The sequence below is a fragment of the Artemia sp. Qi Xiang Cuo genome, chromosome 14 (assembly GCF_049724085.1).
Source record: "Artemia sp. Qi Xiang Cuo chromosome 14, ASM4972408v1, whole genome shotgun sequence".
Taxonomy (NCBI): domain Eukaryota; kingdom Metazoa; phylum Arthropoda; class Branchiopoda; order Anostraca; family Artemiidae; genus Artemia; species Artemia sp. Qi Xiang Cuo.
Window position 1 is genome coordinate 45,443,847 of NC_142807.1, and position 17,263 is coordinate 45,461,109.

The following is a 17,263-nucleotide window of genomic DNA, read 5'->3' on the forward strand; positions in this document are numbered from 1 at the left end:
CTCATGTAACACTACTCCCCTTACAGTGCTCACAAAAGTAAAGCCATCCGTCCCAAATCATAGGTTTCAAACAAAAGACGCCTATCAGAGACTTATACCCATTCTCCCCCAAACACTTTTCAGCTATTTATTGTTAAAAATTTTTATTTAAAGTCATTCACATGGGTTTTTCGCTAGCAACTCGACCCAAAGTACAGCACTGTAAGTACTCTAAGAGATCCTTCTGCCATCACCCCACCACTTATGTATTATACGGAACACATCGAAGAAGTAAAGCTATCCGTTATTACAATTCTTTTCTTGGCATCTACATCCCTCTTAGTATCAACTTCTTCGTATAGTGTAACGTTAAACTATTTTAAATTGACAACGCTGTTCAAACACCACTTATGTATTATACAGTACACATCGAAGAAGTAAAGCTAGGTCAAGTCGTATTTTTATCCGGCCTTCCATCATCAGATATGCTGGTTCAATTACACATGCGCTGGACCAGCCAATGATCACTTAGATTGCTATGTTCCATGGCAAGGGGCTATCTTAACTGATAACCCTCAATTCGCAAATCCCTTAGCCCCCTTTTTTTGCAAATGTCAATCAAACAAATCTGATTGTAGCGTCCAATTTTTTAATAACAAACTACTCTCGAGTTACACTCCAATCCGCAAATCCCTTACCCCTTTTTTGCAATGTCAATCAAACAATTCTGATTGTAGTGTCCAATTTTTTAATAACAAACTACTCTCGAGTTAAACTCGTATTCCGCAAATCCCTTACCCCTTTTTTGCATATGTCAATCAAACAATTCTGATTGCAACATCCATTTTTTTAATAACAAACTACTCTCGAGTTAAGGCAATCTTCCAAATAACATGCGTGTCCGCTCTATAGCTAAAGATCCTATTTTAACATGTCTACTCTTGTGCAATTCTTATCAATAACAAAAACCGTGCCAGCTTTTTAAAATGTGCATGTCTAAATATAGTGTCAAAGGCGTGGGTTTTATTGTACAGTTCTTGTATAATTCCATGTGCAATTGATATCAATAGCAATAACCAGTCTGGTAATCTGCCTTGGAAAGGTGCCAAGGAACGTAAAGTCGTGGAAATATAACTTAGCACTCTACTAACAGTAGGCTGTTTGGTATAACTTAAAACGTAAGACAAGAGGGGGTTCTAGACTGTTTGCCCCCCCCCCTACCAGAACATTAAGGTTTTAAGTTTTTTCGTCTATATCGATGTTTTTCCAATTCATTTAGTGGTTTCTTATTTAAAAATTTTTGTAACTACTATCTCTAATCTCCCCTCCCCTAACGTCAAAAGGAGTTCTTTCGAGTTGTTATAGTGTTCGGCATATGTTTGGGAACATAGCTAGCTACAAAACATAAGTCTTCACATTTTGAAATGTGTTTAAATTTGATTTTACGAGGCATGGAATTTTCTCTCTTTATAGATGTAAAAAAAGGGATTTCACTCACTGTACTTCAACACTGTCTTGTTTTGTTTTATTTGCAAGGCTTGAAAATTCTCTCTAAGCAAGAAAAAAAGAGAAAAATTATGTAACCAAGAAAAGTTCTGGATTTTGGTAGGAAAGCTGACAAGTAAACAGCCAAGAAACATAAGTAGATAGATGCATTGTTATGGAAGATAGCATTCAAAGTAGAAAGTATATTTGTTTGTGACAGCAACTTTTATATCTTGGGACTCGATAAGAAAAAGCCGATACAAAAAAACAATTTATGATAAGCATGAGAGAGTTTTTGGGCAGACAAGGATATACAGGTATTTTAACATTAAAGAAGCTGGGGCAAAAGCAATTTAGCCCAAATCTTGTAAAAAATATTAGTAATGTTTATTTCAGACCTTCAAACACCATTTTCAATTTCGGACACAATAATTAATACATGATACGTAAACCTAATCGTGAAAGTTAGAAATGAAAATCAGATTGACTCAAATTACTTATGAGCATTCATAATAACTTAATTAATGTTTGTAATAACCAGTGTTAATAATATCTCCAAAACCTTATAAAGAAGACCTTAATATGCATAGCTGAAAATTAGTTAAGCCACGATTTTTTTCTCGATGTGAAACATTGAGAATCTCTTGTAAGAATATAAGTTACAAATAATCTATCTTTCGATATTCTAAAACTACTGCTTCGATATGATCACACAGCGAACCCTCAAGGAAAAAATTGAAGAAACAAATAGCACGCCCCTGTTACAAAATTTATAAAAAAAAATGTGAAACTTCTTATTTTTGCGAATAGGAACTTGAAGTCTCAATAATAAAGCTCATCGACATAGTGAATATGATTCTACGATCTTTACTTAATCTCCTCTTGTCTAGGGGAATTTCTCCTCTTTCTCTTAAGCTGCACAGCTTTCCTCAGTCTCAGTATTTTTCATAGGTTATTTTAACTTAAAAAAAAAACCTTATTTTTTTGGAATCAGTATAAATAGGAAGTTCATTTGCTTTATTTATTGCTATCAAAGCAAGTATCCTATTTACCGCACTCTTGGTGGATATGTCAAACATTTTTGAATAATTTGGGTCCTCGACTTCATGATTCCTTAAGTATGACCACCTTTACGAATGTTTACATTCGTGACACGTTACACAGTAAGTGTTTTTAGGAAAACCACAAAATATTTTAGTTTTGGAGACCGAGAACTAAAAACTCTTTTTTGAGACTCTCAGACATGTTGAATCTAATGTTCAGTTGTGTATCAAGTTTGGGGAGTATTTTCCTTTTTTTCTTGTACCCGGGTATTTGGATTTAGCATGAACATTAGATTCTCCCTTTGTTTATATTGCCTTCAAACTGGCGTTTGTCACAGTTTTGCTTGCCAGTTTGCTTAAGTTACTTCAGTTGCTTAAGAAACCCATAGATTTCTCCTATAACATCACCAACTTCACCTAGGTTTCAACAATTTTTAGATGTTATTGTTTAACATTGTCAGTTTTAGAAATCAAATCTTGAATATTTACAAATCAAATTCTCAAGGAAAACATTTTTGAGGTTGTTTGGTTAAAGAAAATTAAAAGTTTTACTGTCTTTCGTAAGCGACCAAAAAGATTGGAGGGCGACTAGTCCCACTCCAACGCCTCTTTTTTCCCTATGGAATTTGCCCATTATAGTATTTGTCATTGTGAAGTAAACAGACATTTTTTGAGGGAGGACTTTGTGCTTTGGGTGTGCTTAAATCGGAAGAATTTTCCAATGGGAAAGGAATTGCCTGCGGTGAAACTTTCAGGATAAATTTTGTATTGAGGGGAATTCACAGAAATCTTATATGAAATTCTTTTCATTCGTCTTATTTTCTCGCGCCAAATTAATTTGGAATGTGGATATGTTCAGGGGGAATTATCCGGGGGAAATCTTCAGCGGTTTTGATTTCGGGGAAAAAATTCCACGGAAGGGGGGGTTTTGGGAGTGATTAGAAAAATGACTAGAATTTAAAGTCTTTTTGAAATGAATGTATGCTAAAGATGGTTTTTCTGGCTGAAATCCACCAGAAATTCTACGGGGAGGGATTTTTTTGCGGCTGTACTTTTACGGGAAGGGAGGATATATTTTTCGTGGGAGGAACTTTTCAAGGAGTTTTCCGTGAGGGGAGGGAGTTTTTCGTGGAGGATGAGTCAGATTTACCGGTATTAATAGAAGGAGGGTTTATACCACAAGGATAACAACGGGACGAACAAGATCACAGCCAATCAGAGGGTTTCAATATTAATTATACAAGATCATGTGCCTCTTTCTAAACCAATCACAGAGCTAGTAATACTAACAGGAGTAACATCACACGACTTCTGAGAATTTCAACATTGGATGCTGTCGAAACTTATCTGCTATCATTAATTTCCAGACAGGATGATGTGTAATTAATACAGACATGAATTACGTTGAACTTATTGTGTACTTTGATTGCGGAAGAATTCATGTCAGAAAAATCCATAGGCTTCATAGAATTTAAAATGTATCTGTACACAGTTGCAAGGACAAAAGGAAACATCAGAGATTAATTTAAATTTTAGGGGAATTATTTGGCGTGAAACTCCGTGGTCGCTATGAAAGACATGTACACAATATGGGATGTGCGCGATATAAAATATTGTTTTTGACAATGGAGTATGCTAAGAAGTTGAAAGAAATAGAGCCATTGGTGTCAAGATGGCATTGTGAATTACCCTAGCTTCACTTCTCAACTGTGTTCTGTACAATGCACAAGTATCATTTAAGCAGCGTTTTTAATATAAAAAGCTGATACTAGTAAAGATGTAGATGCCAAGAAAAGAATTTTAATAAGGAAATTCAGAACAATCCTTAGAAATCCTTAGAAATCAACTAGTGAGACGATTATGAGTATGAACCATCAAGGACTGCAACCGACAAGGACCTAAAACTCCAAGGGTCCCATCTCCCCAACTTTCTAGGGGCCCCCTCCCTTCCAACCTTTTTGAACACCCCAATTTTCAATATAAAGGCTCCATTAAGAGTTAAAAATGAGTAAGAAAAAATTTATCAGACTGTCTTTTTCTGACCTCATCTTTCGGGACTTAGACAAGTGCTTTGAATATCCAATTCTGATACTTTTTGCCTAAAATTATCAAATATGTTATCCAAAACGTTATCCTTTTCTTTAAAAAGTTCCCCGTGGCCTGACAGATTTCCTCATTTTGACTTTTCCATTTATTAAGCTTAGCGCATCATCTATTCATGCAAACATACAACAAAAAAATCTATATTAAAAGAAATTACCATCAGTATAAAATTAAGACACATCGAAACATCTATTTTCGTAGACATGTTTGACTGATATGCAAAATTAAGTGTCTACTGGCTAGATACAGTTTGCGAATGTTCATAAAACGTTGAATAGTTTATTGTTCCTAAGTGACGCGCTTGAGACACAGAAATTAAAAAAATAGAAGTTTTATCAGCTAAAGTAGGGAACAAGTTTAAAACTTAAAATAAATATAATTACGCTCTATTTTTAAAAACTTCTGACTGTTTTCCAAATCATACCTGGACTTATCCATGATATAACTTGAAGTGTCTGTCCATTAAAATCCTGATTAAATGCGTGTAAAAAATGTCAATAAATAACAATATTTAAGTTACCGTACAAATGGATTGCAAAATCATGAAAATAGGGGGGGGGGCATGGAAAAGTCCGATAAATTTAGTAACTCTATTTAGTGATTTAATGAGTTTAGGCTTATAAATCATGCCTAAAAAGACATATTTTCGCCTTATGTAAATTAGGGGTAATGACATGTCTTCTTTATTTGAATATTCTAGTTTACATGATTGATTTTGACCCTATTTTTTATCTTTCTTTCGACTCTGATTTTATTAAAATAGTAATTCTAGCTAAGTAAAGCTACAAACACGAATCATCTGCAAACAACCCTGCTACAACATTTAAATAAAGCAACAATATAAAAACGCTTTTACCTACTCCCACTTCGTAACCACAAACCCCAAACATCAAATCCAAGGACTGAGAACAACTTATAACATCTCACTGTAATATAAAACCACTAGAGGTCGACACAGATACGTTTTATCAAGAAGATATCTGAAAATGTTTAAGGTATAGTACAAATGGCATGAAAAAAACATGAAAATAGAACTACTACTAACAACTCATTGTAACATAAAGCTACCTGACGTCAATACAGATACGTTGTATCAAGAAAATATTTGAAAATTTTTAAGCTATAGTATGAAAGGCTTGCAAATACACAAAAATGCAACTAGTACTAACAACCTACTGCACAGCTAAGTCACCTGGGGTCAACAAAAGTATGTTTATCAAGAAAATATTAGAAAATTAAAAAGATTATAGCATGGAGGGCATGCAAAAACATGAAATACTATTACTACTACTAGGAACTCGCTGCATCATAAGGACACCAGAGGCCAATACAGCTACGTTTTATCAGGAAAATATCTGAAAATGTTTAATATAGTACTGTATTGAAAATATCTGTATAGTACAAAAGGCTTGCAAAAGCATGAAAAAAGAACTACTACTAAAAACTCAACGTGACATAAAGCCACCTGAGGTAAATACAGGTACGTCTTTTCGTGAAAATATCTGAAAATTTTTAAGGTATAGTACAATTGGATTGCAAAAAAAGCATGAAATAGAACTACTACTACTAACAACTCACACGTTTTATCAGGAAAATATCTGAAAATGTTTAGGGTATAGTACAAATGGATTGCAAAAAAATAAAATAGAACTACTACTAGCAACATGCTGCAACATAAGGACACCTGAGATCAATACTGATACGGTTTATCATGAAAATTCCTGAAAAATGTTGAAGGTATAGTAAGAAAGGCTTGCAAAAACATGATAATACTACTAGTAATAACAACTTACTGCAGTACTAAGCCATCTGAGGTTAACAAAATTACGTTTTATCGAGAAAATATTAGAAAATTTGTAGATTATATTATGAATGACATGCAAAAACATGAAACACTACTACTACTACTACTAGCGACTCGCTGCAACATAAGGACACCTGAGGTCAATACAACTATGTTTTATTAAGAATATATAGGCCAGTTTCTAAGGTACAGTAAAAACTGCCTGCGAAACACATGAAAATAGAACTACTACTAACAGTTCAGTGGCAAATAAGTACACCTGCTGTCAATATAGATACTTTTTATCATAAAAATATCTGAAAACAGTGAAGGTATAGTAAGAAAGGCTTGCAAAAACATGATAGTACTACTAATACTAACAACTTACTGCACTACTAAGTCATCTGAGGTCAACAAATGTACGTTTTATCGGGAAAATATTAGAAAATTTATAGATCATAGTATGAATGACATGCAATAACATGAAATACTACTACTACTACTAGCAACTCATTGCAACATAAGGACACTTGAAGCCAATACAACTACGTTTTATGAAGAAAATATCTGAAAATGTTTAAGATATAGTACAAATGGATTGCAAAAAACATGAAAATAGAACTACTACTAACAACTCACTGTGACAAAAAGCCACCTGAGGTCGATATAGATACGTTTTATCGTGAAAATATCTGAAAATTTGAAGGTATTGTAAGAAAAGCTTGCAAAAACATGATAATACTACTAGTAATAACAACTTACTCCACTACTAAGCCATCCGAGGTCAACAAAAGTACGTTTTATCGAGAAAATATCACAAAATTTATAGATTATAGTATGAATGACATGCAAAAACGTGAAATACTACTACTACTAATAGCAACTCACTGCAACATAAGAACACCCGAGGTCAATACAAATACGTTTTATCATGAAAATATCTGAAAATGTTGAAGGTATAGTACAAATGGATTGCGAAAAACGTGAAATAGAACTTCTACTAGCAGATTGCTGCAACATAAGGACACCTGAGTTCAGTACAGATACATTTTATCATGAAAATATATGAAAATACAGAAGGTATAGTAAGAAAGGCTTGCAAAAACATGACAATATATTTTGAATATTCTCCATGAAGATAAAAATTGTACTTTAATTCTAAATTTTCTCAACGAAGTGAAGAAAAGTTCAAGTTCTCTTCTGAATTTTCTCAATGAAAAAGAAATAAGTTACAGATCAATTCTAATTTTTTCCAACGAAAATAAAAAGGTTACACTTCAGTTCAGATTTAACTTAAAGAGATGAAAAAATTTAAAGTTCTGTTCCAAATTTTTCATAGAAGATAGAAAAGGTTATAATTTAATTCAGAGTTTTCTCAAAGAAGTGCGAAAATGCTCAAGTTCTCTTCTGAATTTTCTTAGAGAAGAGAAAAAAGTTAGCTCAATTCTGGATTTTACCAAAGAAGAGTTACAGTTCAATTCTAATTTTTCCAAAGAAAATAAAAAAAGCTTCCACTTCAGTTCTTAATTTCCCAAATACATAAAAAATTAAAAATTCTGTTCTAAAGATCAATTCTAATTTTTTCCAAGAAAATAAAAAGGTTCCACTTCAGTTCTGATTTTTCTCAAAGAAATGAAAAAATTTAAAGTTCTGTTCCAAATTTTTCATAGAAGATAGAAAAGGTTATACTTTAATTTTGAGTTTTCTCAAAGAAGTGCGAAAATGTTAAAGTTCTCTTCTGAATTTTCTTAAAGAAGAGAAAAAAGTTAGCTCAATTCTAATTTTTCCAAAGAAAATAAAAAAGCCTCCACTTCAGTTCTTAATTTCCCAAAGACATAAAAAATTTAAAGTTTTGTTCTAAATTTGTCCGTAGAAGATAGAAAAACTTATACTATGGTTTTGAAGATTCTCCATCTTCTGAATTTTCTCAATGAAAAAGAAATAAGTTAAAGATCAATTCTAATTTTTTCCAAGAAAATAAAAAGGTTCCGCTTCAGTTCTGATTTTTCTCAAAGAGATGAAAAAATTTAAAGTTCTGTTCCAAATTTTTCATAGAAGATAGAAAAAGTTATACTTTAATTTTGAGTTTTCTCAAAGACGTGCAAAAAATGTTCTAGTTCTCTTCTGAATTTTCTTAAAGAAGAGAAAAAAGTTAGATCAATTCTAAATTTTACCAAAGAAGAGTTACTTTTCAATTCTAATTTTTCAAAAGAAAATAAAAAAAAACTTCCACTTCAGTTCTGAATTTCCCAAAGACATAAAAATTTTAAAGTTCTGTTCTAAATTCTTCCGTAGAAGATGGAAATAGTTATACTATGGTTGTGAGTGTTCTCCATGAAGATAAAAAGTTGCACTTTAATTCTAAGTTTTCTCAATGAAGTGAAGAAAAGTTCAAGTTCTCTTCTGAATTTTCTTATAGCAGAGTAAAAGTAACCTCAATTCTGAATTTTACCAAAGAAGAGTAAAAGTTCAATTCTAATTTTTTCCAAGACAAATAAATGGTTCCACTTCAGTTCTGATTTTTCTCAGAGAGAGGAAAAAACTTAAAGTTCTGTTCCAAATTTTTCGTAGAAGATAGAAAAAAGTTATACCTTGATTGTGAATATTCGCCATGAAGATAAGGAGCTCCACTTTAATTCTGAGTTTCTTCAAAGAAGTGCAAAAATGTTCAAGTTATCTTCTGAATTTTCTTAAAGAAGAGAAAAAAGTTAGCTCAATTCTGAATTTTACCAAAGAAGAGTTACAGTTCAATTTAAGTTTTCTAAAAAAAAAAGGTTCCACTTCAGTTCCTAATTTCCCAAAAACATAAAAAATAAAGGTCTTTTCTAAATGTCTCCGTAGAAGATAGAAAAAGTTATACTATGATTGTGAATATTCTCCATGAAGATAAAAAGTTCCACTTTAATCTAAATTTTCTCAACGAAGTGAAGAAAAGTTCAAGTTCTCTTCTGAATTTTCTCAAAGAAAAAGAAATAAGTTACAGATCAATTCTAATTTTTTCCAAAGAAAATAAAAAGGTTCCACTTTAGTTCTGATTTCTCTCAAAGAGATGAAAAAATTTAAAGTTCAGTTCATAATTTTTCGTAGAAGATAGAAAATAGTTATACTTTTGAGCGTGAATATTCGCCATAAAGATAAGGAGCTCCACTTTAATTCTGAGTTCTCTCAAAGAAGCGCTAAAGTGTTCAAGTTCTCTTCTAAATTTTCTTAAAAAAGAGAAAAAGTTATCCCAATTCTGAATTTTACCAAAGAAGTGTTACAGTTCAATTCTAATTTTTCCAATTAATTTAGACTAGGTTACTTGCGTGAACTTTTTATCTTCATGGAGAATATTCACATTCATAGTATAACATTTTCTATCTTCTACGGAGAAATTTAGAAAAGAACTTTAAATTTTTTATGTGTTTGGGAAATTAAGAACTGAAGTGGAAGCTTTTTTATTTTGTTTGGAAAAAAAAAATTGAACTGTAACTCTTCTTTAGTAAAATTCAGAATTGAGCTAACTTTTTTCTCTTCTTAAAGAAAATTCAGAAGAGAACTTGAACATTTTTGCACTTCTTTGAGAAAACTCAGAATTAAAGTGGAACTTTTTATCCTCATGGCGAATATTCACAATCATGGTATAAGTTTTTCTATCTTCTAAGGACAAATTTAGAAAAGAGCTTTAAATTTTTTATGTTTTTGGGAAATTAAGAACTGAACAGGAAGCTTTTTTATTTTCTATGGAAAAATTAGAATTGAACTGTAACTCTTCTTTGGTAAAATTCAGAAGTGAGGTTACTTTTTCTCTGCTATAAGAAAATTCAGAAGAGAAATTGAACATTTCTTCACTTCGTTGAGCAAATTTAGAATTAAAGTGCAACTTTTTATCTTCATGGAGAATATTCACAAGCATAGTATAAATTTGTCCATCTTCTACGGAAAAATTTAGAACAGAACTTTGAAAGTTTTATGTTTTTGGGAAATTAAGAACTGAAGTGTAAGCTTTTCTGTTTTCTATGGAAAAATTAGAATTGAACTTTAACTCTTCTTTAGTAAAATTCAGCAGTGAGGCTACTTTTTCTCTGCTATAAGAAAATTCAGAGGAGAACTTGAAAATTTTTTGCACTTCTTTGACAAAACTCGGATTTAAAGTATAACTTTTTCTATCTTCTATGAAAAATTTGGAATAAAACTTTAAATTTTTTTCTTTCAACTTTTTTCTCTTCTTTAAATAAATTAAGAATAGAGCTTGAGAATTTTCGCACTTCATTAAGAAAAATCTGAAATAAAGTATAATTTTTTTTATCTTGTATGAAAACTTTGAAACAGAACTTTAAATTGTTTCTTCTCTTTGAGAAAAATCAGAACTGAAGTGGAACCTTTTTATTTTCTTGGACAAAATTAGAATTGATCTTTAACTTATTTCTTTTTAATTGAGAAAATTCAGAAGAGAACTGGAATTTTTCTTCACTTCGTTGAGAAAATTTATAATTAAAGTGCATCTTTTTATCTTAATGGAGAATATTCACAATCTATTATCATGTTTTTGCAAGCCATTTTCACTATACCTTCAACATTCTAAGATATTTTCATGATGAAACGTATCTGTATTGATCTCGAGTGTCCATATATTGCAGCAAGTACGTAGTAGTAGTTCTATTTCATGTTTTTTGCAAACCGTTTGGACTATATCTTAAACATTCTCAGATATTTTCTTGATAAAATGTATCTGTATTGACCTCAGGTGTCTTTATATTGCAGCGAGTTGCGATTAGTAGTAGTAGTATTTTCATGTTTTTGCATTTCATTCATAATATAATCTATACTTCTTCTATTGTTATCTCAATAAACCGGACTTTGACTCACTTCATTGGGCCCAATACTGTTGTCAATTGTATTCACTAGTAGTATTATTATGTTTTAGCAAGCCTTTCTGACAATAACTTAATAATTTTCAGATATTTCTATGATAAAAAGTATTTGTATTGACCTCGGGTGTTCTTATGTTGCAGTGAGTTGCTATTAGTAGTAGTAGTATTTCACGTTTTTGCATGTCATTCATACTATAATCTATAAATTTTCTGATATTATCTCGATAAAACGTACTTTTGTCGACCTCCGATGGCTTAGTAGTGCAGTAAGTTGTTATTACTAGTAGTATTATCATGTTTTTGAAAGCCTTTATTACTATAACCTAAACATTTTCAAATATTTCCACGCTGAAACGTATCTATATCGATCGCGAAGGACTTCTTTTCACAGTGAACAATTAGTAGTAGTTCCATTTTCATGTTTTTTGCAGCCAATTTCTACTATGTCTTAAACATTTTCAGATATTTTCTTGATAAAACGTAGCTGTATTGACCTCAGGTGTCCTTATGTTGCAGTGATTTTCTTGTAGTAGTAGTAGTATTTAATGTTTTTGTATATTATTCATACTATAATATGTAAATTTTCTAATGTTTTCTCGATAAAACGTACTTTTGTTGAACTCAGATGGCTTAGTAGTGCAGTAAGTTGTTAGTACTAGTGGTATTATCATGGTTTTGCAAGCCTTTCTTTCTATACCTTCATCATTTTCAGAAATTTTCATGATAAAACGTATTAGTATTGACCTCGGGTGGTCTTATGTTGCAGTGAGTTGCTATTAGTAGTAGTAGTATTTCATGTTTTGCGTGTCCTTCATACTATAATCTTTAAATTTTCTAATATTTTCTTGATAAACGTACTTTTGTTGACCTCAGATGGCTTAGTAGGGCAGTAACTTGTTATTACTAGTAGTATTATCATGTTTTTGCAAGTCTCTCTTACTATACCTTCAACATTTTCAGATGTTTTCACGATAAAACGTATCTATATCGACCTCAGGTGGCTTTATGTCCCAGTGAATTGTTAGTAGTAGTTCTTCTTTCATTTTTTTGCAATCCATTTGTACTATATCTTAAACATTTTCATATGTTTTCTTGATAAAACGTAGTTTTAATGGCCTCAAGTGTCCTTGTGTTGCAGTGATTTTTTATTAGTAGTAGTAGTAGTATTTAATGTTTTGCATATTATTCATACTATAATATGTAAATTTTCTAATGTTTTCTCGATAAAACGTACTTTTGTTGAACTCAGATGGCTTAGTAGTGCAGTAAGTTGTTAGTACTAGTAGTATTATCATGGTTTTGAAATTAACATAAGTTGGGCGCAAAACCCCTATGCATTCCCAGGGCCAGAACAAAATTTGCACTTTACTGAAAAAAATACAAATGAATGTGCATTGTCAGTTTAATATACATATACTGATATTTAGAAATCAAAATGTTAATATTATTTGATTTATTAAATTTATAAAAGTAAAAACATTTATATTTTTTCATTAAAGTGCAAATTTTTTTCTGGCCGTTTTCATGAAATGGAAAACTTGATACCATTCGCAAAAAAAAATCTGTTAACTTTCTTTGATAGCTTGGATACACTTACGCTATTTTGATTTGGTTAAAATTTAAGAGCAGAAATGGGAGGGTTGGCATGGGATGGTGGGAGTGAAAGGGGGATTAGTTTCCCTCAAATCACTTTCGACTATTAAAAGGGCATCAGCCCTTTCTATTTTCAATCGAATGGGCGCTTTTCGAAGTTCCCACGACGACTCCTTCGATATGAAGTGCCCTGGTCTAAACAACGACAACAACAAAAAATAATACATTAGACCCACAACGATCTTTACTATAAAAACGTCAAGCGTTCCAATCACTTTCGACTATTAAAAAGGGCACTTGGCCTTTCAATTTCCAATCAAATGAGCCCTTTTGGAAACGACAACGCTTTCTATAAACACCTTATATACCCCTAGGGCATAAACTACAGCCCTTACCCTAAGGTCTGTTAGGGTGGATGTCAGCCTCTAAGACCGAATTTCCAGAACTTTCAACTACGTTAAACAACATGTATCTCTCAAAATCTTGATTGGATGTGTTTGGGGAAATGATGGGCGTGAGAAGGGCGGTAGTCGCTCTCAAATCATTTCCAACTATTAAAAACAGCCCTAGCCCTTTCAATTTCCTAAGAAAAGACCCCCTTTGAAGTTTCTACGACAAAACTTTCAATAAAAATCTTGTATGCCCCCCGGGCATAACTTCCAACCCTTGCCCTGAGTGTTGGGGGGGGGGGTGTCATTCTCAAAGACCTAATTTCAAGAACTTTCTACTACGTTCAACGAAATGGCTATCTAAAAATTTTGATTGGATGTGTTTTGAGAAATGGTGGGCATGAGAGGGGGGTTAGTTACCCTCCAATCACTTTTGACTCTTACAAAGGGCACTAGCCCTCTCAGTTTCGAATTGAATGAGCCCTTTTTGAAGTTTTACGATAACCCCACGTATAAAAGTCTTACCTACCCCCAGGGCATAGCATACAACTTTCGCCCTTGGGGCTCTAGGTGATTTGTCATTCTTAGCTACATAATTTTCAGTGGTTCCAACTGCATTGAATAAAATTTATGTCGCTAAACTCTGATTGAATAGGTTTGGGGAAATGGTGGGCGTAAGAGGGGGTTAATTACTCTCCACTCACTTTCGACAATTAAAAAGGGCAATTTCAATTTCCAACCAAATGAACCCTTTTTGAAATTTCTATAACAACTTTCTATATAAACTTTATATGCCCCCAGGACAACCCTGGCACTGAGGGCTCCGAGGGGATTATAATCCTAAAAGACCTAATTTCAAGAACTCTCAACTACGTTGAACAAAATGGATATCTCAAAACTTTGATTGGATGTGTTTTGAAAAAGGGTGGGCGTGAGAGGGGCGTTAGTCGCTCTCCAATCACTTTCAACTATTAAAAAAGGCCCTTTCAATTTCCAATTGAATAAGTCCTTTTGAAGTTCCTACGCTTTCAATAAAAACCTTATACGCCCCCGGGGCATAATGGACCCCCCTGGCCCGGCGGGATGTGGGGGGGAGGGGTTGTCATCCTTAAAGACCTTATTCCCAAAACTTTGAACTATCTAGAATAAAATGACTATCTAAAATATTAATTAGATGTGTTTGGAGAAAAGATGGGCGTGAGAGGGGGGTTAGTTGCCTTCAAATCACTTTCGACTATTAAAAAAGGGCACTAGCCCATTGAATTGAATGAGCCCTTTTTCAAGTTTCTACGACAAAGATTTCAATAAAAACCTTATATACCCCCAGGGCACAACTTATAACCCTTGCCCTGAAGACTGTGGGGGGAGTGTCCTGCTCAAAAATATAAATTCCTGAACTTTGAACTGCGTGGAACAAAATGGCTATCTCAAAATCTTTATTGGATAGGCTCGGGGAAATGGTGGGCGTAGAAGGGGTGTTAGTTGCTTTCCAATCACTTTCGACTATTAAAAAGGGCACTAGCCATTTCAATTTCCAATCGAAGTTTTGATTTGATGTGTTTGGGGAAAATGTGGGCGCTAGCCCTTTAAATTTCAATTCGAATGAGCCTTTTTTAAAGTTTCTACGACAACGCCTTCTATAAAAAACCTTATATGCCCCCAAGGCATAACTTACGATCCTTGTCCTAGGGACTGTGGGGGGTTGTCCTCAAAAACATAATTTTTATCTGGCAATCAACTACGCAGAACAAAATAGCTATCTCAAAATTTTGATTGGATGTGTTTCGGGAAATAGTGGGCGTAGAAAGGGTGTTAGTCGCCATCGGATCATTTTCGATTATTAAAAAGGGCACAAGCCACTAACATTTCCAATTGAATGAGTGCTTTTCGAAGTTTCTACGACAACTTCTTCGTTACAAAGTGCCCTGCTCTAAAGGAAAAAATTAACAATAAATACATTGTGCCAACACCGTTCTTGTATGCCCCCAGGGCATAACTTAAACCCTTGCCCTGAGGGTTGTGGGGGAGTGTCCTCCTCTTTACTTTGTCTCTGTTTCTTGTCTCGTTCTCGAGTGTCCCCGTTCTTTACTTAGACAACCCGATCGCGCTACCTATGATTTATACAACAACTTTCTATATAAACCTTATATACCCCCAGGGAATAACTTACAACTCTTACCCTGAGGGCCGTGGGGATAGGGGTTGTCATCCTTAATGACCTAATTTCCAAAATTTTCAACTACGTTGAACAAAATGGCTATCTCAAAGTTTGATTGGATGTGTTTGGGGAAAAGGTGGGCGTGAGAGGGTGGTTAGTTGCCCTCAAATAATTTTCGACTATTAGAAAGGGTACTAGTCCTTTGAATTTCCAATCGAATGAGCCCTTTTTCAAATTTCTACGACAAAGATTTGAATAATAACCTTATATGCCCCCAGGTTATAACTTATAATCCTTGCCCTGAGGGTTGTGCGGGAGTGTCCTCCTCAAAAATATAATTCTATCTGGAAATTCAAAACTTTCAACTACGTTGAATAAAATGGCTATCTAAAAATTTTGATTGGATGTGTTTGGGGAAAAGGTGGGCGTGAGAGGGGGGTTAGTTGCCCTCAAATAATTTTAACCTATTAGAAAGGGTATTAGCCCTTTGAATTTCAAATCGAACGAGCCCCTTTTCAAAATTTCTACGACAAAGATTTCAATAAAAACCTTATATGCCCCCAGGTTATAACTTATAATCCTTGCCCTGAGGGTTGTGCGGGAGTGTCCTCCTCAAAAGTATAATTTCTATCTGGAAATCAACTACGATGAATAAAATGGCAAAAATCTTAAAATTTTTATTAGATATGTTTGGGGGAATGATGGGCGTGGGGGGGGGCTAGTTGCCCCCAATCACTTTTTAATATCTATTACATGTGCAAAATTACACAAGATGACAAATTACCTTGAACAACTAAAGAAAAAATCACGGAACAAGAAACAACAACAAATAAAATTGAATAATCGTGAGTTAAGAATATACTTGAAACTATACTTAAACTTAAAAGAATAACATTGAATTCTTTTAAGAATCAATTCTTAAAAGATTTGAAATTATACTATACTTAAAAGAATAACATGATAATTATTCTGTTGCGTAATCTAGACATTTAAGAAACTACAATTCAATAAGGTACGTATTATTTTAGCGTCTGTGAAGGAAAAACAGGAAGGAGGAATGGGGAAAAACTGGAAAATCCGTTCATGTATCTGACGATTTGAAAATTTCATTCACGTGCATCTTACTCTAGATAAATATCCGTTCATGTGTCTCTAACTTTAAAAAAAATTCTGTTCCCACATTTGTGACTTTCGAAAAAAATGTTTTTCACCTGTCTCAGACTTAGGTAAAAACCCCTGAAAATTCCCATTCATGTGTCTCTGCCTTTGAAAACTTCATTCACTTGTCTCTGATTTTTGTAAAACCCCATTTACGTTTCAGTGACTCTTGAAAAAGTCCCATTCATCTGCCTCTGACTGTCAAAAAATTCTGTTTTGCGGGTTGTTTTTTATCGTTAAAAAAATGTTCTTGTGTCTCTTACTTTCGAAAATAACCTTGTTCATATATCTTTGACTAATGAGAAAAATTTCATTTACATGTTTTTATGACTTTTTGAAAAAAATCTGTTTTGCATGTCTCTGACTTTAAAAAAAATTGTTCTTACGTTGCTGACCTCGGAAAAAATCCGGCTCACCTGTCTCAGACACTGGTAAACCCCCCTAAAAATTCCTATTAATATTTCTCTGACTGCTGATAAACCTCGTTGATGTGTCTCTAGCCTTCGAAAATCCTATTCACATATATCTTGCTTTTGGAAAAAATTCAATACGAGCCCATGGGAGGTGTTTTAAATCTTAGAACTTAGCCATACTTTATAATGACGAGAATGTAATGTGCATACTTTAAGAAAAAATTATCTAATTCTTGAAAACCCCATTCAAATGTTTGCGACATTTGAAAAAAAATTATATTTGCATGTTTATTTAACTATTGAAAA

General features: G+C 33.2%; 1 long non-coding RNA gene across 3 annotated transcripts in view; it reads left to right on the forward strand.

Annotated features, from left to right (window-relative positions):
* LOC148944516 (uncharacterized) overlaps positions 1 to 17,263 on the forward strand; it is a 368,975-nt gene that overhangs the window by 252,108 nt on the left and 99,604 nt on the right. The window lies entirely within an intron of this gene.